Source organism: Rhinoderma darwinii, assembly GCF_050947455.1.
Source record: "Rhinoderma darwinii isolate aRhiDar2 chromosome 5 unlocalized genomic scaffold, aRhiDar2.hap1 SUPER_5_unloc_8, whole genome shotgun sequence".
Lineage (NCBI taxonomy): Eukaryota > Metazoa > Chordata > Amphibia > Anura > Rhinodermatidae > Rhinoderma > Rhinoderma darwinii.
In genome coordinates, this window is record NW_027461821.1 from 485,589 (window position 1) to 508,598 (window position 23,010).

At 47.8% G+C, this 23,010-nt stretch overlaps 16 non-coding genes across 16 annotated transcripts; all 16 read left to right on the plus strand.

Moving 5' to 3' along the window:
• Window positions 1-487: 487 nt before the first annotated feature.
• On the plus strand, window positions 488-678 carry LOC142697451 (U2 spliceosomal RNA). Its single transcript, XR_012865244.1, has one exon. It is a non-coding gene; the product is annotated as a U2 spliceosomal RNA (small nuclear RNA).
• A 1,292-nt stretch (window positions 679-1,970) lies between these two features.
• On the plus strand, window positions 1,971-2,161 carry LOC142697452 (U2 spliceosomal RNA). Its single transcript, XR_012865245.1, has one exon. It is a non-coding gene; the product is annotated as a U2 spliceosomal RNA (small nuclear RNA).
• A 1,288-nt stretch (window positions 2,162-3,449) lies between these two features.
• On the plus strand, window positions 3,450-3,640 carry LOC142697684 (U2 spliceosomal RNA). Its single transcript, XR_012865454.1, has one exon. It is a non-coding gene; the product is annotated as a U2 spliceosomal RNA (small nuclear RNA).
• Window positions 3,641-4,928: 1,288 nt separating this feature from the next.
• LOC142697454 (U2 spliceosomal RNA) lies at window positions 4,929-5,119 on the plus strand. Its single transcript, XR_012865247.1, has one exon. It is a non-coding gene; the product is annotated as a U2 spliceosomal RNA (small nuclear RNA).
• Window positions 5,120-6,419: 1,300 nt separating this feature from the next.
• LOC142697455 (U2 spliceosomal RNA) lies at window positions 6,420-6,610 on the plus strand. Its single transcript, XR_012865248.1, has one exon. It is a non-coding gene; the product is annotated as a U2 spliceosomal RNA (small nuclear RNA).
• A 1,284-nt stretch (window positions 6,611-7,894) lies between these two features.
• LOC142697456 (U2 spliceosomal RNA) lies at window positions 7,895-8,085 on the plus strand. The gene has a single exon (XR_012865249.1). It is a non-coding gene; the product is annotated as a U2 spliceosomal RNA (small nuclear RNA).
• A 1,288-nt stretch (window positions 8,086-9,373) lies between these two features.
• Window positions 9,374-9,564, plus strand: LOC142697457 (U2 spliceosomal RNA). The gene has a single exon (XR_012865250.1). It is a non-coding gene; the product is annotated as a U2 spliceosomal RNA (small nuclear RNA).
• Window positions 9,565-10,840: 1,276 nt separating this feature from the next.
• Window positions 10,841-11,031, plus strand: LOC142697458 (U2 spliceosomal RNA). The gene has a single exon (XR_012865251.1). It is a non-coding gene; the product is annotated as a U2 spliceosomal RNA (small nuclear RNA).
• A 1,308-nt stretch (window positions 11,032-12,339) lies between these two features.
• Window positions 12,340-12,530, plus strand: LOC142697459 (U2 spliceosomal RNA). The gene has a single exon (XR_012865252.1). It is a non-coding gene; the product is annotated as a U2 spliceosomal RNA (small nuclear RNA).
• Window positions 12,531-13,818: 1,288 nt separating this feature from the next.
• On the plus strand, window positions 13,819-14,009 carry LOC142697460 (U2 spliceosomal RNA). The gene has a single exon (XR_012865253.1). It is a non-coding gene; the product is annotated as a U2 spliceosomal RNA (small nuclear RNA).
• Window positions 14,010-15,325: 1,316 nt separating this feature from the next.
• Window positions 15,326-15,516, plus strand: LOC142697462 (U2 spliceosomal RNA). The gene has a single exon (XR_012865254.1). It is a non-coding gene; the product is annotated as a U2 spliceosomal RNA (small nuclear RNA).
• Window positions 15,517-16,820: 1,304 nt separating this feature from the next.
• LOC142697680 (U2 spliceosomal RNA) lies at window positions 16,821-17,011 on the plus strand. Its single transcript, XR_012865451.1, has one exon. It is a non-coding gene; the product is annotated as a U2 spliceosomal RNA (small nuclear RNA).
• A 1,276-nt stretch (window positions 17,012-18,287) lies between these two features.
• LOC142697463 (U2 spliceosomal RNA) lies at window positions 18,288-18,478 on the plus strand. Its single transcript, XR_012865255.1, has one exon. It is a non-coding gene; the product is annotated as a U2 spliceosomal RNA (small nuclear RNA).
• A 1,288-nt stretch (window positions 18,479-19,766) lies between these two features.
• Window positions 19,767-19,957, plus strand: LOC142697464 (U2 spliceosomal RNA). Its single transcript, XR_012865256.1, has one exon. It is a non-coding gene; the product is annotated as a U2 spliceosomal RNA (small nuclear RNA).
• Window positions 19,958-21,269: 1,312 nt separating this feature from the next.
• LOC142697466 (U2 spliceosomal RNA) lies at window positions 21,270-21,460 on the plus strand. Its single transcript, XR_012865258.1, has one exon. It is a non-coding gene; the product is annotated as a U2 spliceosomal RNA (small nuclear RNA).
• A 1,268-nt stretch (window positions 21,461-22,728) lies between these two features.
• Window positions 22,729-22,919, plus strand: LOC142697689 (U2 spliceosomal RNA). Its single transcript, XR_012865459.1, has one exon. It is a non-coding gene; the product is annotated as a U2 spliceosomal RNA (small nuclear RNA).
• The last annotated feature ends 91 nt before the right edge of the window (window positions 22,920-23,010 follow it).

The window sequence follows — 23,010 nt, forward strand, 5'->3', positions numbered from 1 at the left end:
TAAAGTTCAGACGGAACTTTGCACGTGTCATAGTGGAGCCCTCAGGATTCCAGAGCCAGCTTTCTGACATCATAATGGGGCCTCAGAGATAAAAGCCTGGGCCCAGGCAGTGTTGGTCAGTGCTGCTCAGCAGGCAGCACTGGACTGGACTGGATTACAGCTGATACAAGGTGTGAAGGAACAAGGGGTGGCTGTGGGCATGCACTTGCTGCCGCTGCCAGTGTTTATCTGCATGGCAGCAGGGCATTTGGGCGTTGCCAGGAAGGCGTTTTTATGTAGATTCCTCCTCTTTCAGCACTGCATTGTGGTGCAAGCAAAAGAAGCAAATCCTGTCTGGCTTCCTCTCCGGCCTTTATTCACCTCCCGTGTAGCTGTGAGTGTGTGAGCCTGCAGGGCCCCATGGAATTGCCTAGAAGTAGGCTGAATCGCTGCAAGGGCTGAACAGCAGTATCGGGCAGGCTCGGGCAACGCGCGGCCCGTTCGGGTTATCGCTTCTCGGCCTTTTGGCTAAGATCAAGTGTAGTATCTGTTCTTATCAGTTTAATATCTGATACGTCCCCTATCTGGGGACCATATATTAAATGGATTTTTAGAACAGGGAGATGGAAATAGAGCTTGCTCTGTCCACTCCACGCATTGACCTGGTATTGCAGTATTTCCAGGACCGGTGCACCCTTTCCTTATGTGTTGACTAAAAGCAGATTCCAAAAGTGTTTTTTGTCTTTGCTATTGTTTCTGTCTTTCTGAAGGGATCTCCCCTTTTAATCCCATTATTTCAACACCTGTTGGACAATGCATGAGTGATAATGAGCTCATTGATTAAATGCAATTAATGAATAGATTGCCACCTCTTGTTGTGTGTCGTCTGTGTTTCTGTGTTTCCGGCATTTCACATTGGAACACCTCATTCACCTTCCTTGTCTTCTCTCCGCCCTCCCTTTTAGGTAAGTTAAAGAGCTGCACCTGAGCCAGCCACTGATTGATTGATTGATTGATTGATTGATTGATTGATTGATTGATTGATTGATTGATGCAGCACAACAGTCAAATAGTGGAGTGGAGTAGGGGAACAGCAAACAGCCAATAAAGCAGCCCGCCCGCTCGCCTGCCCGCCACAATGGACCTACCTGTGTACACTAGATGGATGTGATGGAATGTACTGTCGTCCCTACATTTCAAGAAGAAGTAAGAATTGCAGTTGCAACAAAGCCTTGCTTGCCTACAAAGAGAGCAGCAATTTGGATTTGTTACTATGTTACCTAGAAGAATAACAAACTGTGCAAGGATGGAGGTTGTAGGAGCAAGGAGAAGTTGTCTGTAAAGTTGGTGGATGCCTATTTTCCATTTTGCAGTCCCTTGTCTCCCTCTTGTGGCCTCCTGGAGGCAACTAGCTGTGCAAAAAAAAGACAGCCTGGCGGCCGGCTGTTGCAGTGTTGCCCTCTCAGGCAACACTGAGTGACTGACTGAGCCTCACCGTCTTATATAAAGTTCAGACGGAACTTTGCACGTGTCATAGTGGAGCCCTCAGGATTCCAGAGCCAGCTTTCTGACATCATAATGGGGCCTCAGAGATAAAAGCCTGGGCCCAGGCAGTGTTGGTCAGTGCTGCTCAGCAGGCAGCACTGGACTGGACTGGATTACAGCTGATACAAGGTGTGAAGGAACAAGGGGTGGCTGTGGGCATGCACTTGCTGCCGCTGCCAGTGTTTATCTGCATGGCAGCAGGGCATTTGGGCGTTGCCAGGAAGGCGTTTTTCTGTAGATTCCTCCTCTTTCAGCACTGCATTGTGGTGCAAGCAAAAGAAGCAAATCCTGTCTGGCTTCCTCTCCGGCCTTTATTCACCTCCCGTGTAGCTGTGAGTGTGTGAGCCTGCAGGGCCCCATGGAATTGCCTAGAAGTAGGCTGAATCGCTGCAAGGGCTGAACAGCAGTATCGGGCAGGCTCGGGCAACGCGCGGCCCGTTCGGGTTATCGCTTCTCGGCCTTTTGGCTAAGATCAAGTGTAGTATCTGTTCTTATCAGTTTAATATCTGATACGTCCCCTATCTGGGGACCATATATTAAATGGATTTTTAGAACAGGGAGATGGAAATAGAGCTTGCTCTGTCCACTCCACGCATTGACCTGGTATTGCAGTATTTCCAGGACCGGTGCACCCTTTCCTTATGTGTTGACTAAAAGCAGATTCCAAAAGTGTTTTTTGTCTTTGCTATTGTTTCTGTCTTTCTGAAGGGATCTCCCCTTTTAATCCCATTATTTCAACACCTGTTGGACAATGCATGAGTGATAATGAGCTCATTGATTAAATGCAATTAATGAATAGATTGCCACCTCTTGTTGTGTGTCGTCTGTGTTTCTGTGTTTCCGGCATTTCACATTGGAACACCTCATTCACCTTCCTTGTCTTCTCTCCGCCCTCCCTTTTAGGTAAGTTAAAGAGCTGCACCTGAGCCAGCCACTGATTGATTGATTGATTGATTGATTGATTGATTGATTGATTGATTGATTGATGCAGCACAACAGTCAAATAGTGGAGTGGAGTAGGGGAACAGCAAACAGCCAATAAAGCAGCCCGCCCGCTCGCCTGCCCGCCACAATGGACCTACCTGTGTACACTAGATGGATGTGATGGAATGTACTGTCGTCCCTACATTTCAAGAAGAAGTAAGAATTGCAGTTGCAACAAAGCCTTGCTTGCCTACAAAGAGAGCAGCAATTTGGATTTGTTACTATGTTACCTAGAAGAATAACAAACTGTGCAAGGATGGAGGTTGTAGGAGCAAGGAGAAGTTGTCTGTAAAGTTGGTGGATGCCTATTTTCCATTTTGCAGTCCCTTGTCTCCCTCTTGTGGCCTCCTGGAGGCAACTAGCTGTGCAAAAAAAAGACAGCCTGGCGGCCGGCTGTTGCAGTGTTGCCCTCTCAGGCAACACTGAGTGACTGACTGAGCCTCACCGTCTTATATAAAGTTCAGACGGAACTTTGCACGTGTCATAGTGGAGCCCTCAGGATTCCAGAGCCAGCTTTCTGACATCATAATGGGGCCTCAGAGATAAAAGCCTGGGCCCAGGCAGTGTTGGTCAGTGCTGCTCAGCAGGCAGCACTGGACTGGACTGGATTACAGCTGATACAAGGTGTGAAGGAACAAGGGGTGGCTGTGGGCATGCACTTGCTGCCGCTGCCAGTGTTTATCTGCATGGCAGCAGGGCATTTGGGCGTTGCCAGGAAGGCGTTTTTATGTAGATTCCTCCTCTTTCAGCACTGCATTGTGGTGCAAGCAAAAGAAGCAAATCCTGTCTGGCTTCCTCTCCGGCCTTTATTCACCTCCCGTGTAGCTGTGAGTGTGTGAGCCTGCAGGGCCCCATGGAATTGCCTAGAAGTAGGCTGAATCGCTGCAAGGGCTGAACAGCAGTATCGGGCAGGCTCGGGCAACGCGCGGCCCGTTCGGGTTATCGCTTCTCGGCCTTTTGGCTAAGATCAAGTGTAGTATCTGTTCTTATCAGTTTAATATCTGATACGTCCCCTATCTGGGGACCATATATTAAATGGATTTTTAGAACAGGAAGATGGAAATAGAGCTTGCTCTGTCCACTCCACGCATTGACCTGGTATTGCAGTATTTCCAGGACCGGTGCACCCTTTCCTTATGTGTTGACTAAAAGCAGATTCCAAAAGTGTTTTTTGTCTTTGCTATTGTTTCTGTCTTTCTGAAGGGATCTCCCCTTTTAATCCCATTATTTCAACACCTGTTGGACAATGCATGAGTGATAATGAGCTCATTGATTAAATGCAATTAATGAATAGATTGCCACCTCTTGTTGTGTGTCGTCTGTGTTTCTGTGTTTCCGGCATTTCACATTGGAACACCTCATTCACCTTCCTTGTCTTCTCTCCGCCCTCCCTTTTAGGTAAGTTAAAGAGCTGCACCTGAGCCAGCCACTGATTGATTGATTGATTGATTGATTGATTGATTGATTGATTGATTGATTGATGCAGCACAACAGTCAAATAGTGGAGTGGAGTAGGGGAACAGCAAACAGCCAATAAAGCAGCCCGCCCGCTCGCCTGCCCGCCACAATGGACCTACCTGTGTACACTAGATGGATGTGATGGAATGTACTGTCGTCCCTACATTTCAAGAAGAAGTAAGAATTGCAGTTGCAACAAAGCCTTGCTTGCCTACAAAGAGAGCAGCAATTTGGATTTGTTACTATGTTACCTAGAAGAATAACAAACTGTGCAAGGATGGAGGTTGTAGGAGCAAGGAGAAGTTGTCTGTAAAGTTGGTGGATGCCTATTTTCCATTTTGCAGTCCCTTGTCTCCCTCTTGTGGCCTCCTGGAGGCAACTAGCTGTGCAAAAAAAAGACAGCCTGGCGGCCGGCTGTTGCAGTGTTGCCCTCTCAGGCAACACTGAGTGACTGACTGAGCCTCACCGTCTTATATAAAGTTCAGACGGAACTTTGCACGTGTCATAGTGGAGCCCTCAGGATTCCAGAGCCAGCTTTCTGACATCATAATGGGGCCTCAGAGATAAAAGCCTGGGCCCAGGCAGTGTTGGTCAGTGCTGCTCAGCAGGCAGCACTGGACTGGACTGGATTACAGCTGATACAAGGTGTGAAGGAACAAGGGGTGGCTGTGGGCATGCACTTGCTGCCGCTGCCAGTGTTTATCTGCATGGCAGCAGGGCATTTGGGCGTTGCCAGGAAGGCGTTTTTATGTAGATTCCTCCTCTTTCAGCACTGCATTGTGGTGCAAGCAAAAGAAGCAAATCCTGTCTGGCTTCCTCTCCGGCCTTTATTCACCTCCCGTGTAGCTGTGAGTGTGTGAGCCTGCAGGGCCCCATGGAATTGCCTAGAAGTAGGCTGAATCGCTGCAAGGGCTGAACAGCAGTATCGGGCAGGCTCGGGCAACGCGCGGCCCGTTCGGGTTATCGCTTCTCGGCCTTTTGGCTAAGATCAAGTGTAGTATCTGTTCTTATCAGTTTAATATCTGATACGTCCCCTATCTGGGGACCATATATTAAATGGATTTTTAGAACAGGGAGATGGAAATAGAGCTTGCTCTGTCCACTCCACGCATTGACCTGGTATTGCAGTATTTCCAGGACCGGTGCACCCTTTCCTTATGTGTTGACTAAAAGCAGATTCCAAAAGTGTTTTTTGTCTTTGCTATTGTTTCTGTCTTTCTGAAGGGATCTCCCCTTTTAATCCCATTATTTCAACACCTGTTGGACAATGCATGAGTGATAATGAGCTCATTGATTAAATGCAATTAATGAATAGATTGCCACCTCTTGTTGTGTGTCGTCTGTGTTTCTGTGTTTCCGGCATTTCACATTGGAACACCTCATTCACCTTCCTTGTCTTCTCTCCGCCCTCCCTTTTAGGTAAGTTAAAGAGCTGCACCTGAGCCAGCCACTGATTGATTGATTGATTGATTGATTGATTGATTGATTGATTGATTGATTGATTGATTGATTGATGCAGCACAACAGTCAAATAGTGGAGTGGAGTAGGGGAACAGCAAACAGCCAATAAAGCAGCCCGCCCGCTCGCCTGCCCGCCACAATGGACCTACCTGTGTACACTAGATGGATGTGATGGAATGTACTGTCGTCCCTACATTTCAAGAAGAAGTAAGAATTGCAGTTGCAACAAAGCCTTGCTTGCCTACAAAGAGAGCAGCAATTTGGATTTGTTACTATGTTACCTAGAAGAATAACAAACTGTGCAAGGATGGAGGTTGTAGGAGCAAGGAGAAGTTGTCTGTAAAGTTGGTGGATGCCTATTTTCCATTTTGCAGTCCCTTGTCTCCCTCTTGTGGCCTCCTGGAGGCAACTAGCTGTGCAAAAAAAAGACAGCCTGGCGGCCGGCTGTTGCAGTGTTGCCCTCTCAGGCAACACTGAGTGACTGACTGAGCCTCACCGTCTTATATAAAGTTCAGACGGAACTTTGCACGTGTCATAGTGGAGCCCTCAGGATTCCAGAGCCAGCTTTCTGACATCATAATGGGGCCTCAGAGATAAAAGCCTGGGCCCAGGCAGTGTTGGTCAGTGCTGCTCAGCAGGCAGCACTGGACTGGACTGGATTACAGCTGATACAAGGTGTGAAGGAACAAGGGGTGGCTGTGGGCATGCACTTGCTGCCGCTGCCAGTGTTTATCTGCATGGCAGCAGGGCATTTGGGCGTTGCCAGGAAGGCGTTTTTATGTAGATTCCTCCTCTTTCAGCACTGCATTGTGGTGCAAGCAAAAGAAGCAAATCCTGTCTGGCTTCCTCTCCGGCCTTTATTCACCTCCCGTGTAGCTGTGAGTGTGTGAGCCTGCAGGGCCCCATGGAATTGCCTAGAAGTAGGCTGAATCGCTGCAAGGGCTGAACAGCAGTATCGGGCAGGCTCGGGCAACGCGCGGCCCGTTCGGGTTATCGCTTCTCGGCCTTTTGGCTAAGATCAAGTGTAGTATCTGTTCTTATCAGTTTAATATCTGATACGTCCCCTATCTGGGGACCATATATTAAATGGATTTTTAGAACAGGGAGATGGAAATAGAGCTTGCTCTGTCCACTCCACGCATTGACCTGGTATTGCAGTATTTCCAGGACCGGTGCACCCTTTCCTTATGTGTTGACTAAAAGCAGATTCCAAAAGTGTTTTTTGTCTTTGCTATTGTTTCTGTCTTTCTGAAGGGATCTCCCCTTTTAATCCCATTATTTCAACACCTGTTGGACAATGCATGAGTGATAATGAGCTCATTGATTAAATGCAATTAATGAATAGATTGCCACCTCTTGTTGTGTGTCGTCTGTGTTTCTGTGTTTCCGGCATTTCACATTGGAACACCTCATTCACCTTCCTTGTCTTCTCTCCGCCCTCCCTTTTAGGTAAGTTAAAGAGCTGCACCTGAGCCAGCCACTGATTGATTGATTGATTGATTGATTGATTGATTGATTGATTGATTGATGCAGCACAACAGTCAAATAGTGGAGTGGAGTAGGGGAACAGCAAACAGCCAATAAAGCAGCCCGCCCGCTCGCCTGCCCGCCACAATGGACCTACCTGTGTACACTAGATGGATGTGATGGAATGTACTGTCGTCCCTACATTTCAAGAAGAAGTAAGAATTGCAGTTGCAACAAAGCCTTGCTTGCCTACAAAGAGAGCAGCAATTTGGATTTGTTACTATGTTACCTAGAAGAATAACAAACTGTGCAAGGATGGAGGTTGTAGGAGCAAGGAGAAGTTGTCTGTAAAGTTGGTGGATGCCTATTTTCCATTTTGCAGTCCCTTGTCTCCCTCTTGTGGCCTCCTGGAGGCAACTAGCTGTGCAAAAAAAAGACAGCCTGGCGGCCGGCTGTTGCAGTGTTGCCCTCTCAGGCAACACTGAGTGACTGACTGAGCCTCACCGTCTTATATAAAGTTCAGACGGAACTTTGCACGTGTCATAGTGGAGCCCTCAGGATTCCAGAGCCAGCTTTCTGACATCATAATGGGGCCTCAGAGATAAAAGCCTGGGCCCAGGCAGTGTTGGTCAGTGCTGCTCAGCAGGCAGCACTGGACTGGACTGGATTACAGCTGATACAAGGTGTGAAGGAACAAGGGGTGGCTGTGGGCATGCACTTGCTGCCGCTGCCAGTGTTTATCTGCATGGCAGCAGGGCATTTGGGCGTTGCCAGGAAGGCGTTTTTATGTAGATTCCTCCTCTTTCAGCACTGCATTGTGGTGCAAGCAAAAGAAGCAAATCCTGTCTGGCTTCCTCTCCGGCCTTTATTCACCTCCCGTGTAGCTGTGAGTGTGTGAGCCTGCAGGGCCCCATGGAATTGCCTAGAAGTAGGCTGAATCGCTGCAAGGGCTGAACAGCAGTATCGGGCAGGCTCGGGCAACGCGCGGCCCGTTCGGGTTATCGCTTCTCGGCCTTTTGGCTAAGATCAAGTGTAGTATCTGTTCTTATCAGTTTAATATCTGATACGTCCCCTATCTGGGGACCATATATTAAATGGATTTTTAGAACAGGGAGATGGAAATAGAGCTTGCTCTGTCCACTCCACGCATTGACCTGGTATTGCAGTATTTCCAGGACCGGTGCACCCTTTCCTTATGTGTTGACTAAAAGCAGATTCCAAAAGTGTTTTTTGTCTTTGCTATTGTTTCTGTCTTTCTGAAGGGATCTCCCCTTTTAATCCCATTATTTCAACACCTGTTGGACAATGCATGAGTGATAATGAGCTCATTGATTAAATGCAATTAATGAATAGATTGCCACCTCTTGTTGTGTGTCGTCTGTGTTTCTGTGTTTCCGGCATTTCACATTGGAACACCTCATTCACCTTCCTTGTCTTCTCTCCGCCCTCCCTTTTAGGTAAGTTAAAGAGCTGCACCTGAGCCAGCCACTGATTGATTGATTGATTGATTGATTGATTGATTGATTGATTGATTGATTGATGCAGCACAACAGTCAAATAGTGGAGTGGAGTAGGGGAACAGCAAACAGCCAATAAAGCAGCCCGCCCGCTCGCCTGCCCGCCACAATGGACCTACCTGTGTACACTAGATGGATGTGATGGAATGTACTGTCGTCCCTACATTTCAAGAAGAAGTAAGAATTGCAGTTGCAACAAAGCCTTGCTTGCCTACAAAGAGAGCAGCAATTTGGATTTGTTACTATGTTACCTAGAAGAATAACAAACTGTGCAAGGATGGAGGTTGTAGGAGCAAGGAGAAGTTGTCTGTAAAGTTGGTGGATGCCTATTTTCCATTTTGCAGTCCCTTGTCTCCCTCTTGTGGCCTCCTGGAGGCAACTAGCTGTGCAAAAAAAAGACAGCCTGGCGGCCGGCTGTTGCAGTGTTGCCCTCTCAGGCAACACTGAGTGACTGACTGAGCCTCACCGTCTTATATAAAGTTCAGACGGAACTTTGCACGTGTCATAGTGGAGCCCTCAGGATTCCAGAGCCAGCTTTCTGACATCATAATGGGGCCTCAGAGATAAAAGCCTGGGCCCAGGCAGTGTTGGTCAGTGCTGCTCAGCAGGCAGCACTGGACTGGACTGGATTACAGCTGATACAAGGTGTGAAGGAACAAGGGGTGGCTGTGGGCATGCACTTGCTGCCGCTGCCAGTGTTTATCTGCATGGCAGCAGGGCATTTGGGCGTTGCCAGGAAGGCGTTTTTATGTAGATTCCTCCTCTTTCAGCACTGCATTGTGGTGCAAGCAAAAGAAGCAAATCCTGTCTGGCTTCCTCTCCGGCCTTTATTCACCTCCCGTGTAGCTGTGAGTGTGTGAGCCTGCAGGGCCCCATGGAATTGCCTAGAAGTAGGCTGAATCGCTGCAAGGTCTGAACAGCAGTATCGGGCAGGCTCGGGCAACGCGCGGCCCGTTCGGGTTATCGCTTCTCGGCCTTTTGGCTAAGATCAAGTGTAGTATCTGTTCTTATCAGTTTAATATCTGATACGTCCCCTATCTGGGGACCATATATTAAATGGATTTTTAGAACAGGGAGATGGAAATAGAGCTTGCTCTGTCCACTCCACGCATTGACCTGGTATTGCAGTATTTCCAGGACCGGTGCACCCTTTCCTTATGTGTTGACTAAAAGCAGATTCCAAAAGTGTTTTTTGTCTTTGCTATTGTTTCTGTCTTTCTGAAGGGATCTCCCCTTTTAATCCCATTATTTCAACACCTGTTGGACAATGCATGAGTGATAATGAGATCATTGATTAAATGCAATTAATGAATAGATTGCCACCTCTTGTTGTGTGTCGTCTGTGTTTCTGTGTTTCCGGCATTTCACATTGGAACACCTCATTCACCTTCCTTGTCTTCTCTCCGCCCTCCCTTTTAGGTAAGTTAAAGAGCTGCACCTGAGCCAGCCACTGATTGATTGATTGATTGATTGATTGATTGATTGATTGATGCAGCACAACAGTCAAATAGTGGAGTGGAGTAGGGGAACAGCAAACAGCCAATAAAGCAGCCCGCCCGCTCGCCTGCCCGCCACAATGGACCTACCTGTGTACACTAGATGGATGTGATGGAATGTACTGTCGTCCCTACATTTCAAGAAGAAGTAAGAATTGCAGTTGCAACAAAGCCTTGCTTGCCTACAAAGAGAGCAGCAATTTGGATTTGTTACTATGTTACCTAGAAGAATAACAAACTGTGCAAGGATGGAGGTTGTAGGAGCAAGGAGAAGTTGTCTGTAAAGTTGGTGGATGCCTATTTTCCATTTTGCAGTCCCTTGTCTCCCTCTTGTGGCCTCCTAGAGGCAACTAGCTGTGCAAAAAAAAGACAGCCTGGCGGCCGGCTGTTGCAGTGTTGCCCTCTCAGGCAACACTGAGTGACTGACTGAGCCTCACCGTCTTATATAAAGTTCAGACGGAACTTTGCACGTGTCATAGTGGAGCCCTCAGGATTCCAGAGCCAGCTTTCTGACATCATAATGGGGCCTCAGAGATAAAAGCCTGGGCCCAGGCAGTGTTGGTCAGTGCTGCTCAGCAGGCAGCACTGGACTGGACTGGATTACAGCTGATACAAGGTGTGAAGGAACAAGGGGTGGCTGTGGGCATGCACTTGCTGCCGCTGCCAGTGTTTATCTGCATGGCAGCAGGGCATTTGGGCGTTGCCAGGAAGGCGTTTTTATGTAGATTCCTCCTCTTTCAGCACTGCATTGTGGTGCAAGCAAAAGAAGCAAATCCTGTCTGGCTTCCTCTCCGGCCTTTATTCACCTCCCGTGTAGCTGTGAGTGTGTGAGCCTGCAGGGCCCCATGGAATTGCCTAGAAGTAGGCTGAATCGCTGCAAGGGCTGAACAGCAGTATCGGGCAGGCTCGGGCAACGCGCGGCCCGTTCGGGTTATCGCTTCTCGGCCTTTTGGCTAAGATCAAGTGTAGTATCTGTTCTTATCAGTTTAATATCTGATACGTCCCCTATCTGGGGACCATATATTAAATGGATTTTTAGAACAGGGAGATGGAAATAGAGCTTGCTCTGTCCACTCCACGCATTGACCTGGTATTGCAGTATTTCCAGGACCGGTGCACCCTTTCCTTATGTGTTGACTAAAAGCAGATTCCAAAAGTGTTTTTTGTCTTTGCTATTGTTTCTGTCTTTCTGAAGGGATCTCCCCTTTTAATCCCATCATTTCAACACCTGTTGGACAATGCATGAGTGATAATGAGCTCATTGATTAAATGCAATTAATGAATAGATTGCCACCTCTTGTTGTGTGTCGTCTGTGTTTCTGTGTTTCCGGCATTTCACATTGGAACACCTCATTCACCTTCCTTGTCTTCTCTCCGCCCTCCCTTTTAGGTAAGTTAAAGAGCTGCACCTGAGCCAGCCACTGATTGATTGATTGATTGATTGATTGATTGATTGATTGATTGATTGATTGATTGATTGATTGATTGATTGATGCAGCACAACAGTCAAATAGTGGAGTGGAGTAGGGGAACAGCAAACAGCCAATAAAGCAGCCCGCCCGCTCGCCTGCCCGCCACAATGGACCTACCTGTGTACACTAGATGGATGTGATGGAATGTACTGTCGTCCCTACATTTCAAGAAGAAGTAAGAATTGCAGTTGCAACAAAGCCTTGCTTGCCTACAAAGAGAGCAGCAATTTGGATTTGTTACTATGTTACCTAGAAGAATAACAAACTGTGCAAGGATGGAGGTTGTAGGAGCAAGGAGAAGTTGTCTGTAAAGTTGGTGGATGCCTATTTTCCATTTTGCAGTCCCTTGTCTCCCTCTTGTGGCCTCCTGGAGGCAACTAGCTGTGCAAAAAAAAGACAGCCTGGCGGCCGGCTGTTGCAGTGTTGCCCTCTCAGGCAACACTGAGTGACTGACTGAGCCTCACCGTCTTATATAAAGTTCAGACGGAACTTTGCACGTGTCATAGTGGAGCCCTCAGGATTCCAGAGCCAGCTTTCTGACATCATAATGGGGCCTCAGAGATAAAAGCCTGGGCCCAGGCAGTGTTGGTCAGTGCTGCTCAGCAGGCAGCACTGGACTGGACTGGATTACAGCTGATACAAGGTGTGAAGGAACAAGGGGTGGCTGTGGGCATGCACTTGCTGCCGCTGCCAGTGTTTATCTGCATGGCAGCAGGGCATTTGGGCGTTGCCAGGAAGGCGTTTTTATGTAGATTCCTCCTCTTTCAGCACTGCATTGTGGTGCAAGCAAAAGAAGCAAATCCTGTCTGGCTTCCTCTCCGGCCTTTATTCACCTCCCGTGTAGCTGTGAGTGTGTGAGCCTGCAGGGCCCCATGGAATTGCCTAGAAGTAGGCTGAATCGCTGCAAGGTCTGAACAGCAGTATCGGGCAGGCTCGGGCAACGCGCGGCCCGTTCGGGTTATCGCTTCTCGGCCTTTTGGCTAAGATCAAGTGTAGTATCTGTTCTTATCAGTTTAATATCTGATACGTCCCCTATCTGGGGACCATATATTAAATGGATTTTTAGAACAGGGAGATGGAAATAGAGCTTGCTCTGTCCACTCCACGCATTGACCTGGTATTGCAGTATTTCCAGGACCGGTGCACCCTTTCCTTATGTGTTGACTAAAAGCAGATTCCAAAAGTGTTTTTTGTCTTTGCTATTGTTTCTGTCTTTCTGAAGGGATCTCCCCTTTTAATCCCATTATTTCAACACCTGTTGGACAATGCATGAGTGATAATGAGATCATTGATTAAATGCAATTAATGAATAGATTGCCACCTCTTGTTGTGTGTCGTCTGTGTTTCTGTGTTTCCGGCATTTCACATTGGAACACCTCATTCACCTTCCTTGTCTTCTCTCCGCCCTCCCTTTTAGGTAAGTTAAAGAGCTGCACCTGAGCCAGCCACTGATTGATTGATTGATTGATTGATTGATTGATTGATTGATTGATTGATTGATGCAGCACAACAGTCAAATAGTGGAGTGGAGTAGGGGAACAGCAAACAGCCAATAAAGCAGCCCGCCCGCTCGCCTGCCCGCCACAATGGACCTACCTGTGTACACTAGATGGATGTGATGGAATGTACTGTCGTCCCTACATTTCAAGAAGAAGTAAGAATTGCAGTTGCAACAAAGCCTTGCTTGCCTACAAAGAGAGCAGCAATTTGGATTTGTTACTATGTTACCTAGAAGAATAACAAACTGTGCAAGGATGGAGGTTGTAGGAGCAAGGAGAAGTTGTCTGTAAAGTTGGTGGATGCCTATTTTCCATTTTGCAGTCCCTTGTCTCCCTCTTGTGGCCTCCTAGAGGCAACTAGCTGTGCAAAAAAAAGACAGCCTGGCGGCCGGCTGTTGCAGTGTTGCCCTCTCAGGCAACACTGAGTGACTGACTGAGCCTCACCGTCTTATATAAAGTTCAGACGGAACTTTGCACGTGTCATAGTGGAGCCCTCAGGATTCCAGAGCCAGCTTTCTGACATCATAATGGGGCCTCAGAGATAAAAGCCTGGGCCCAGGCAGTGTTGGTCAGTGCTGCTCAGCAGGCAGCACTGGACTGGACTGGATTACAGCTGATACAAGGTGTGAAGGAACAATGGGTGGCTGTGGGCATGCACTTGCTGCCGCTGCCAGTGTTTATCTGCATGGCAGCAGGGCATTTGGGCGTTGCCAGGAAGGCGTTTTTATGTAGATTCCTCCTCTTTCAGCACTGCATTGTGGTGCAAGCAAAAGAAGCAAATCCTGTCTGGCTTCCTCTCCGGCCTTTATTCACCTCCCGTGTAGCTGTGAGTGTGTGAGCCTGCAGGGCCCCATGGAATTGCCTAGAAGTAGGCTGAATCGCTGCAAGGGCTGAACAGCAGTATCGGGCAGGCTCGGGCAACGCGCGGCCCGTTCGGGTTATCGCTTCTCGGCCTTTTGGCTAAGATCAAGTGTAGTATCTGTTCTTATCAGTTTAATATCTGATACGTCCCCTATCTGGGGACCATATATTAAATGGATTTTTAGAACAGGGAGATGGAAATAGAGCTTGCTCTGTCCACTCCACGCATTGACCTGGTATTGCAGTATTTCCAGGACCGGTGCACCCTTTCCTTATGTGTTGACTAAAAGCAGATTCCAAAAGTGTTTTTTGTCTTTGCTATTGTTTCTGTCTTTCTGAAGGGATCTCCCCTTTTAATCCCATCATTTCAACACCTGTTGGACAATGCATGAGTGATAATGAGCTCATTGATTAAATGCAATTAATGAATAGATTGCCACCTCTTGTTGTGTGTCGTCTGTGTTTCTGTGTTTCCGGCATTTCACATTGGAACACCTCATTCACCTTCCTTGTCTTCTCTCCGCCCTCCCTTTTAGGTAAGTTAAAGAGCTGCACCTGAGCCAGCCACTGATTGATTGATTGATTGATTGATTGATTGATTGATTGATTGATTGATTGATTGATTGATTGATTGATTGATTGATTGATGCAGCACAACAGTCAAATAGTGGAGTGGAGTAGGGGAACAGCAAACAGCCAATAAAGCAGCCCGCCCGCTCGCCTGCCCGCCACAATGGACCTACCTGTGTACACTAGATGGATGTGATGGAATGTACTGTCGTCCCTACATTTCAAGAAGAAGTAAGAATTGCAGTTGCAACAAAGCCTTGCTTGCCTACAAAGAGAGCAGCAATTTGGATTTGTTACTATGTTACCTAGAAGAATAACAAACTGTGCAAGGATGGAGGTTGTAGGAGCAAGGAGAAGTTGTCTGTAAAGTTGGTGGATGCCTATTTTCCATTTTGCAGTCCCTTGTCTCCCTCTTGTGGCCTCCTGGAGGCAACTAGCTGTGCAAAAAAAAGACAGCCTGGCGGCCGGCTGTTGCAGTGTTGCCCTCTCAGGCAACACTGAGTGACTGACTGAGCCTCACCGTCTTATATAAAGTTCAGACGGAACTTTGCACGTGTCATAGTGGAGCCCTCAGGATTCCAGAGCCAGCTTTCTGACATCATAATGGGGCCTCAGAGATAAAAGCCTGGGCCCAGGCAGTGTTGGTCAGTGCTGCTCAGCAGGCAGCACTGGACTGGACTGGATTACAGCTGATACAAGGTGTGAAGGAACAAGGGGTGGCTGTGGGCATGCACTTGCTGCCGCTGCCAGTGTTTATCTGCATGGCAGCAGGGCATTTGGGCGTTGCCAGGAAGGCGTTTTTATGTAGATTCCTCCTCTTTCAGCACTGCATTGTGGTGCAAGCAAAAGAAGCAAATCCTGTCTGGCTTCCTCTCCGGCCTTTATTCACCTCCCGTGTAGCTGTGAGTGTGTGAGCCTGCAGGGCCCCATGGAATTGCCTAGAAGTAGGCTGAATCGCTGCAAGGGCTGAACAGCAGTATCGGGCAGGCTCGGGCAACGCGCGGCCCGTTCGGGTTATCGCTTCTCGGCCTTTTGGCTAAGATCAAGTGTAGTATCTGTTCTTATCAGTTTAATATCTGATACGTCCCCTATCTGGGGACCATATATTAAATGGATTTTTAGAACAGGGAGATGGAAATAGAGCTTGCTCTGTCCACTCCACGCATTGACCTGGTATTGCAGTATTTCCAGGACCGGTGCACCCTTTCCTTATGTGTTGACTAAAAGCAGATTCCAAAAGTGTTTTTTGTCTTTGCTATTGTTTCTGTCTTTCTGAAGGGATCTCCCCTTTTAATCCCATTATTTCAACACCTGTTGGACAATGCATGAGTGATAATGAGCTCATTGATTAAATGCAATTAATGAATAGATTGCCACCTCTTGTTGTGTGTCGTCTGTGTTTCTGTGTTTCCGGCATTTCACATTGGAACACCTCATTCACCTTCCTTGTCTTCTCTCCGCCCTCCCTTTTAGGTAAGTTAAAGAGCTGCACCTGAGCCAGCCACTGATTGATTGATTGATTGATTGATTGATTGATTGATTGATTGATTGATTGATTGATTGATTGATTGATGCAGCACAACAGTCAAATAGTGGAGTGGAGTAGGGGAACAGCAAACAGCCAATAAAGCAGCCCGCCCGCTCGCCTGCCCGCCACAATGGACCTACCTGTGTACACTAGATGGATGTGATGGAATGTACTGTCGTCCCTACATTTCAAGAAGAAGTAAGAATTGCAGTTGCAACAAAGCCTTGCTTGCCTACAAAGAGAGCAGCAATTTGGATTTGTTACTATGTTACCTAGAAGAATAACAAACTGTGCAAGGATGGAGGTTGTAGGAGCAAGGAGAAGTTGTCTGTAAAGTTGGTGGATGCCTATTTTCCATTTTGCAGTCCCTTGTCTCCCTCTTGTGGCCTCCTGGAGGCAACTAGCTGTGCAAAAAAAAGACAGCCTGGCGGCCGGCTGTTGCAGTGTTGCCCTCTCAGGCAACACTGAGTGACTGACTGAGCCTCACCGTCTTATATAAAGTTCAGACGGAACTTTGCACGTGTCATAGTGGAGCCCTCAGGATTCCAGAGCCAGCTTTCTGACATCATAATGGGGCCTCAGAGATAAAAGCCTGGGCCCAGGCAGTGTTGGTCAGTGCTGCTCAGCAGGCAGCACTGGACTGGACTGGATTACAGCTGATACAAGGTGTGAAGGAACAAGGGGTGGCTGTGGGCATGCACTTGCTGCCGCTGCCAGTGTTTATCTGCATGGCAGCAGGGCATTTGGGCGTTGCCAGGAAGGCGTTTTTATGTAGATTCCTCCTCTTTCAGCACTGCATTGTGGTGCAAGCAAAAGAAGCAAATCCTGTCTGGCTTCCTCTCCGGCCTTTATTCACCTCCCGTGTAGCTGTGAGTGTGTGAGCCTGCAGGGCCCCATGGAATTGCCTAGAAGTAGGCTGAATCGCTGCAAGGGCTGAACAGCAGTATCGGGCAGGCTCGGGCAACGCGCGGCCCGTTCGGGTTATCGGTTCTCGGCCTTTTGGCTAAGATCAAGTGTAGTATCTGTTCTTATCAGTTTAATATCTGATACGTCCCCTATCTGGGGACCATATATTAAATGGATTTTTAGAACAGGGAGATGGAAATAGAGCTTGCTCTGTCCACTCCACGCATTGACCTGGTATTGCAGTATTTCCAGGACCGGTGCACCCTTTCCTTATGTGTTGACTAAAAGCAGATTCCAAAAGTGTTTTTTGTCTTTGCTATTGTTTCTGTCTTTCTGAAGGGATCTCCCCTTTTAATCCCATTATTTCAACACCTGTTGGACAATGCATGAGTGATAATGAGCTCATTGATTAAATGCAATTAATGAATAGATTGCCACCTCTTGTTGTGTGTCGTCTGTGTTTCTGTGTTTCCGGCATTTCACATTGGAACACCTCATTCACCTTCCTTGTCTTCTCTCCGCCCTCCCTTTTAGGTAAGTTAAAGAGCTGCACCTGAGCCAGCCACTGATTGATTGATTGATTGATTGATTGATTGATTGATTGATGCAGCACAACAGTCAAATAGTGGAGTGGAGTAGGGGAACAGCAAACAGCCAATAAAGCAGCCCGCCCGCTCGCCTGCCCGCCACAATGGACCTACCTGTGTACACTAGATGGATGTGATGGAATGTACTGTCGTCCCTACATTTCAAGAAGAAGTAAGAATTGCAGTTGCAACAAAGCCTTGCTTGCCTACAAAGAGAGCAGCAATTTGGATTTGTTACTATGTTACCTAGAAGAATAACAAACTGTGCAAGGATGGAGGTTGTAGGAGCAAGGAGAAGTTGTCTGTAAAGTTGGTGGATGCCTATTTTCCATTTTGCAGTCCCTTGTCTCCCTCTTGTGGCCTCCTGGAGGCAACTAGCTGTGCAAAAAAAAGACAGCCTGGCGGCCGGCTGTTGCAGTGTTGCCCTCTCAGGCAACACTGAGTGACTGACTGAGCCTCACCGTCTTATATAAAGTTCAGACGGAACTTTGCACGTGTCATAGTGGAGCCCTCAGGATTCCAGAGCCAGCTTTCTGACATCATAATGGGGCCTCAGAGATAAAAGCCTGGGCCCAGGCAGTGTTGGTCAGTGCTGCTCAGCAGGCAGCACTGGACTGGACTGGATTACAGCTGATACAAGGTGTGAAGGAACAAGGGGTGGCTGTGGGCATGCACTTGCTGCCGCTGCCAGTGTTTATCTGCATGGCAGCAGGGCATTTGGGCGTTGCCAGGAAGGCATTTTTATGTAGATTCCTCCTCTTTCAGCACTGCATTGTGGTGCAAGCAAAAGAAGCAAATCCTGTCTGGCTTCCTCTCCGGCCTTTATTCACCTCCCGTGTAGCTGTGAGTGTGTGAGCCTGCAGGGCCCCATGGAATTGCCTAGAAGTAGGCTGAATCGCTGCAAGGTCTGAACAGCAGTATCGGGCAGGCTCGGGCAACGCGCGGCCCGTTCGGGTTATCGCTTCTCGGCCTTTTGGCTAAGATCAAGTGTAGTATCTGTTCTTATCAGTTTAATATCTGATACGTCCCCTATCTGGGGACCATATATTAAATGGATTTTTAGAACAGGGAGATGGAAATAGAGCTTGCTCTGTCCACTCCACGCATTGACCTGGTATTGCAGTATTTCCAGGACCGGTGCACCCTTTCCTTATGTGTTGACTAAAAGCAGATTCCAAAAGTGTTTTTTGTCTTTGCTATTGTTTCTGTCTTTCTGAAGGGATCTCCCCTTTTAATCCCATTATTTCAACACCTGTTGGACAATGCATGAGTGATAATGAGATCATTGATTAAATGCAATTAATGAATAGATTGCCACCTCTTGTTGTGTGTCGTCTGTGTTTCTGTGTTTCCGGCATTTCACATTGGAACACCTCATTCACCTTCCTTGTCTTCTCTCCGCCCTCCCTTTTAGGTAAGTTAAAGAGCTGCACCTGAGCCAGCCACTGATTGATTGATTGATTGATTGATTGATTGATTGATTGATTGATTGATTGATGCAGCACAACAGTCAAATAGTGGAGTGGAGTAGGGGAACAGCAAACAGCCAATAAAGCAGCCCGCCCGCTCGCCTGCCCGCCACAATGGACCTACCTGTGTACACTAGATGGATGTGATGGAATGTACTGTCGTCCCTACATTTCAAGAAGAAGTAAGAATTGCAGTTGCAACAAAGCCTTGCTTGCCTACAAAGAGAGCAGCAATTTGGATTTGTTACTATGTTACCTAGAAGAATAACAAACTGTGCAAGGATGGAGGTTGTAGGAGCAAGGAGAAGTTGTCTGTAAAGTTGGTGGATGCCTATTTTCCATTTTGCAGTCCCTTGTCTCCCTCTTGTGGCCTCCTGGAGGCAACTAGCTGTGCAAAAAAAAGACAGCCTGGCGGCCGGCTGTTGCAGTGTTGCCCTCTCAGGCAACACTGAGTGACTGACTGAGCCTCACCGTCTTATATAAAGTTCAGACGGAACTTTGCACGTGTCATAGTGGAGCCCTCAGGATTCCAGAGCCAGCTTTCTGACATCATAATGGGGCCTCAGAGATAAAAGCCTGGGCCCAGGCAGTGTTGGTCAGTGCTGCTCAGCAGGCAGCACTGGACTGGACTGGATTACAGCTGATACAAGGTGTGAAGGAACAAGGGGTGGCTGTGGGCATGCACTTGCTGCCGCTGCCAGTGTTTATCTGCATGGTAGCAGGGCATTTGGGCGTTGCCAGGAAGGCGTTTTTATGTAGATTCCTCCTCTTTCAGCACTGCATTGTGGTGCAAGCAAAAGAAGCAAATCCTGTCTGGCTTCCTCTCCGGCCTTTATTCACCTCCCGTGTAGCTGTGAGTGTGTGAGCCTGCAGGGCCCCATGGAATTGCCTAGAAGTAGGCTGAATCGCTGCAAGGGCTGAACAGCAGTATCGGGCAGGCTCGGGCAACGCGCGGCCCGTTCGGGTTATCGCTTCTCGGCCTTTTGGCTAAGATCAAGTGTAGTATCTGTTCTTATCAGTTTAATATCTGATACGTCCCCTATCTGGGGACCATATATTAAATGGATTTTTAGAACAGGGAGATGGAAATAGAGCTTGCTCTGTCCACTCCACGCATTGACCTGGTATTGCAGTATTTCCAGGACCGGTGCACCCTTTCCTTATGTGTTGACTAAAAGCAGATTCCAAAAGTGTTTTTTGTCTTTGCTATTGTTTCTGTCTTTCTGAAGGGATCTCCCCTTTTAATCCCATTATTTCAACACCTGTTGGACAATGCATGAGTGATAATGAGATCATTGATTAAATGCAATTAATGAATAGATTGCCACCTCTTGTTGTGTGTCGTCTGTGTTTCTGTGTTTCCGGCATTTCACATTGGAACACCTCATTCACCTTCCTTGTCTTCTCTCCGCCCTCCCTTTTAGGTAAGTTAAAGAGCTGCACCTGAGCCAGCCACTGATTGATTGATTGATTGATTGATTGATTGATTGATTGATTGATTGATTGATTGATTGATTGATTGATTGATTGATGCAGCACAACAGTCAAATAGTGGAGTGGAGTAGGGGAACAGCAAACAGCCAATAAAGCAGCCCGCCCGCTCGCCTGCCCGCCACAATGGACCTACCTGTGTACACTAGATGGATGTGATGGAATGTACTGTCGTCCCTACATTTCAAGAAGAAGTAAGAATTGCAGTTGCAACAAAGCCTTGCTTGCCTACAAAGAGAGCAGCAATTTGGATTTGTTACTATGTTACCTAGAAGAATAACAAACTGTGCAAGGATGGAGGTTGTAGGAGCAAGGAGAAGTTGTCTGTAAAGTTGGTGGATGCCTATTTTCCATTTTGCAGTCCCTTGTCTCCCTCTTGTGGCCTCCTAGAGGCAACTAGCTGTGCAAAAAAAAGACAGCCTGGCGGCCGGCTGTTGCAGTGTTGCCCTCTCAGGCAACACTGAGTGACTGACTGAGCCTCACCGTCTTATATAAAGTTCAGACGGAACTTTGCACGTGTCATAGTGGAGCCCTCAGGATTCCAGAGCCAGCTTTCTGACATCATAATGGGGCCTCAGAGATAAAAGCCTGGGCCCAGGCAGTGTTGGTCAGTGCTGCTCAGCAGGCAGCACTGGACTGGACTGGATTACAGCTGATACAAGGTGTGAAGGAACAAGGGGTGGCTGTGGGCATGCACTTGCTGCCGCTGCCAGTGTTTATCTGCATGGCAGCAGGGCATTTGGGCGTTGCCAGGAAGGCGTCTTTATGTAGATTCCTCCTCTTTCAGCACTGCATTGTGGTGCAAGCAAAAGAAGCAAATCCTGTCTGGCTTCCTCTCCGGCCTTTATTCACCTCCCGTGTAGCTGTGAGTGTGTGAGCCTGCAGGGCCCCATGGAATTGCCTAGAAGTAGGCTGAATCGCTGCAAGGGCTGAACAGCAGTATCGGGCAGGCTCGGGCAACGCGCGGCCCGTTCGGGTTATCGCTTCTCGGCCTTTTGGCTAAGATCAAGTGTAGTATCTGTTCTTATCAGTTTAATATCTGATACGTCCCCTATCTGGGGACCATATATTAAATGGATTTTTAGAACAGGGAGATGGAAATAGAGCTTGCTCTGTCCACTCCACGCATTGACCTGGTATTGCAGTATTTCCAGGACCGGTGCACCCTTTCCTTATGTGTTGACTAAAAGCAGATTCCAAAAGTGTTTTTTGTCTTTGCTATTGTTTCTGTCTTTCTGAAGGGATCTCCCCTTTTAATCCCATTATTTCAACACCTGTTGGACAATGCATGAGTGATAATGAGCTCATTGATTAAATGCAATTAATGAATAGATTGCCACCTCTTGTTGTGTGTCGTCTGTGTTTCTGTGTTTCCGGCATTTCACATTGGAACACCTCATTCACCTTCCTTGTCTTCTCTCCGCCCTCCCTTTTAGGTAAGTTAAAGAGCTGCACCTGAGCCAGCCACTGATTGGATGATTGATTGATTGATTGATTGATGCAGCACAACAGTCAAATAGTGGAGTGGAGTAGGGGAACAGCAAACAGCCAATAAAGCAGCCCGCCCGCTCGCCTGCCCGCCACAATGGACCTACCTGTGTACACTAGATGGATGTGATGGAATGTACTGTCGTCCCTACACTTCAAGAAGAAGTAAGAATTGCAGTTGCAACAAAGCCTTGCTTGCCTACAAAGAGAGCAGCAATTTGGATTTGTTACTATGTTACCTAGAAGAATAACAAACTGTGCAAGGATGGAGGTTGTAGGAGCAAGGAGAAGTTGTCTGTAAAGTTGGTGGATGCCTATTTTCCATTTTGCAGTCCCTTGTCTCCCTCTTGTGGCCTCCTGGAGGCAACTAGCTGTGCAAAAAAAAGACAGCCTGGCGGCCGGCTGTTGCAGTGTTGCCCTCTCAGGCAACACTGAGTGACTGACTGAGCCTCACCGTCTTATATAAAGTTCAGACGGAACTTTGCACGTGTCATAGTGGAGCCCTCAGGATTCCAGAGCCAGCTTTCTGACATCATAATGGGGCCTCAGAGATAAAAGCCTGGGCCCAGGCAGTGTTGGTCAGTGCTGCTCAGCAGGCAGCACTGGACTGGACTGGATTACAGCTGATACAAGGTGTGAAGGAACAAGGGGTGGCTGTGGGCATGCACTTGCTGCCGCTGCCAGTGTTTATCTGCATGGCAGCAGGGCATTTGGGCGTTGCCAGGAAGGCGTTTTTATGTAGATTCCTCCTCTTTCAGCACTGCATTGTGGTGCAAGCAAAAGAAGCAAATCCTGTCTGGCTTCCTCTCCGGCCTTTATTCACCTCCCGTGTAGCTGTGAGTGTGTGAGCCTGCAGGGCCCCATGGAATTGCCTAGAAGTAGGCTGAATCGCTGCAAGGGCTGAACAGCAGTATCGGGCAGGCTCGGGCAACGCGCGGCCCGTTCGGGTTATCGCTTCTCGGCCTTTTGGCTAAGATCAAGTGTAGTATCTGTTCTTATCAGTTTAATATCTGATACGTCCCCTATCTGGGGACCATATATTAAATGGATTTTTAGAACAGGGAGATGGAAATAGAGCTTGCTCTGTCCACTCCACGCATTGACCTGGTATTGCAGTATTTCCAGGACCGCTGCACCCTTTCCTTATGTGTTGACTAAAAGCAGATTCCAAAAGTGTTTTTTGTCTTTGCTATTGTTTCTGTCTTTCTGAAGGGATCTCCCCTTTTAATCCC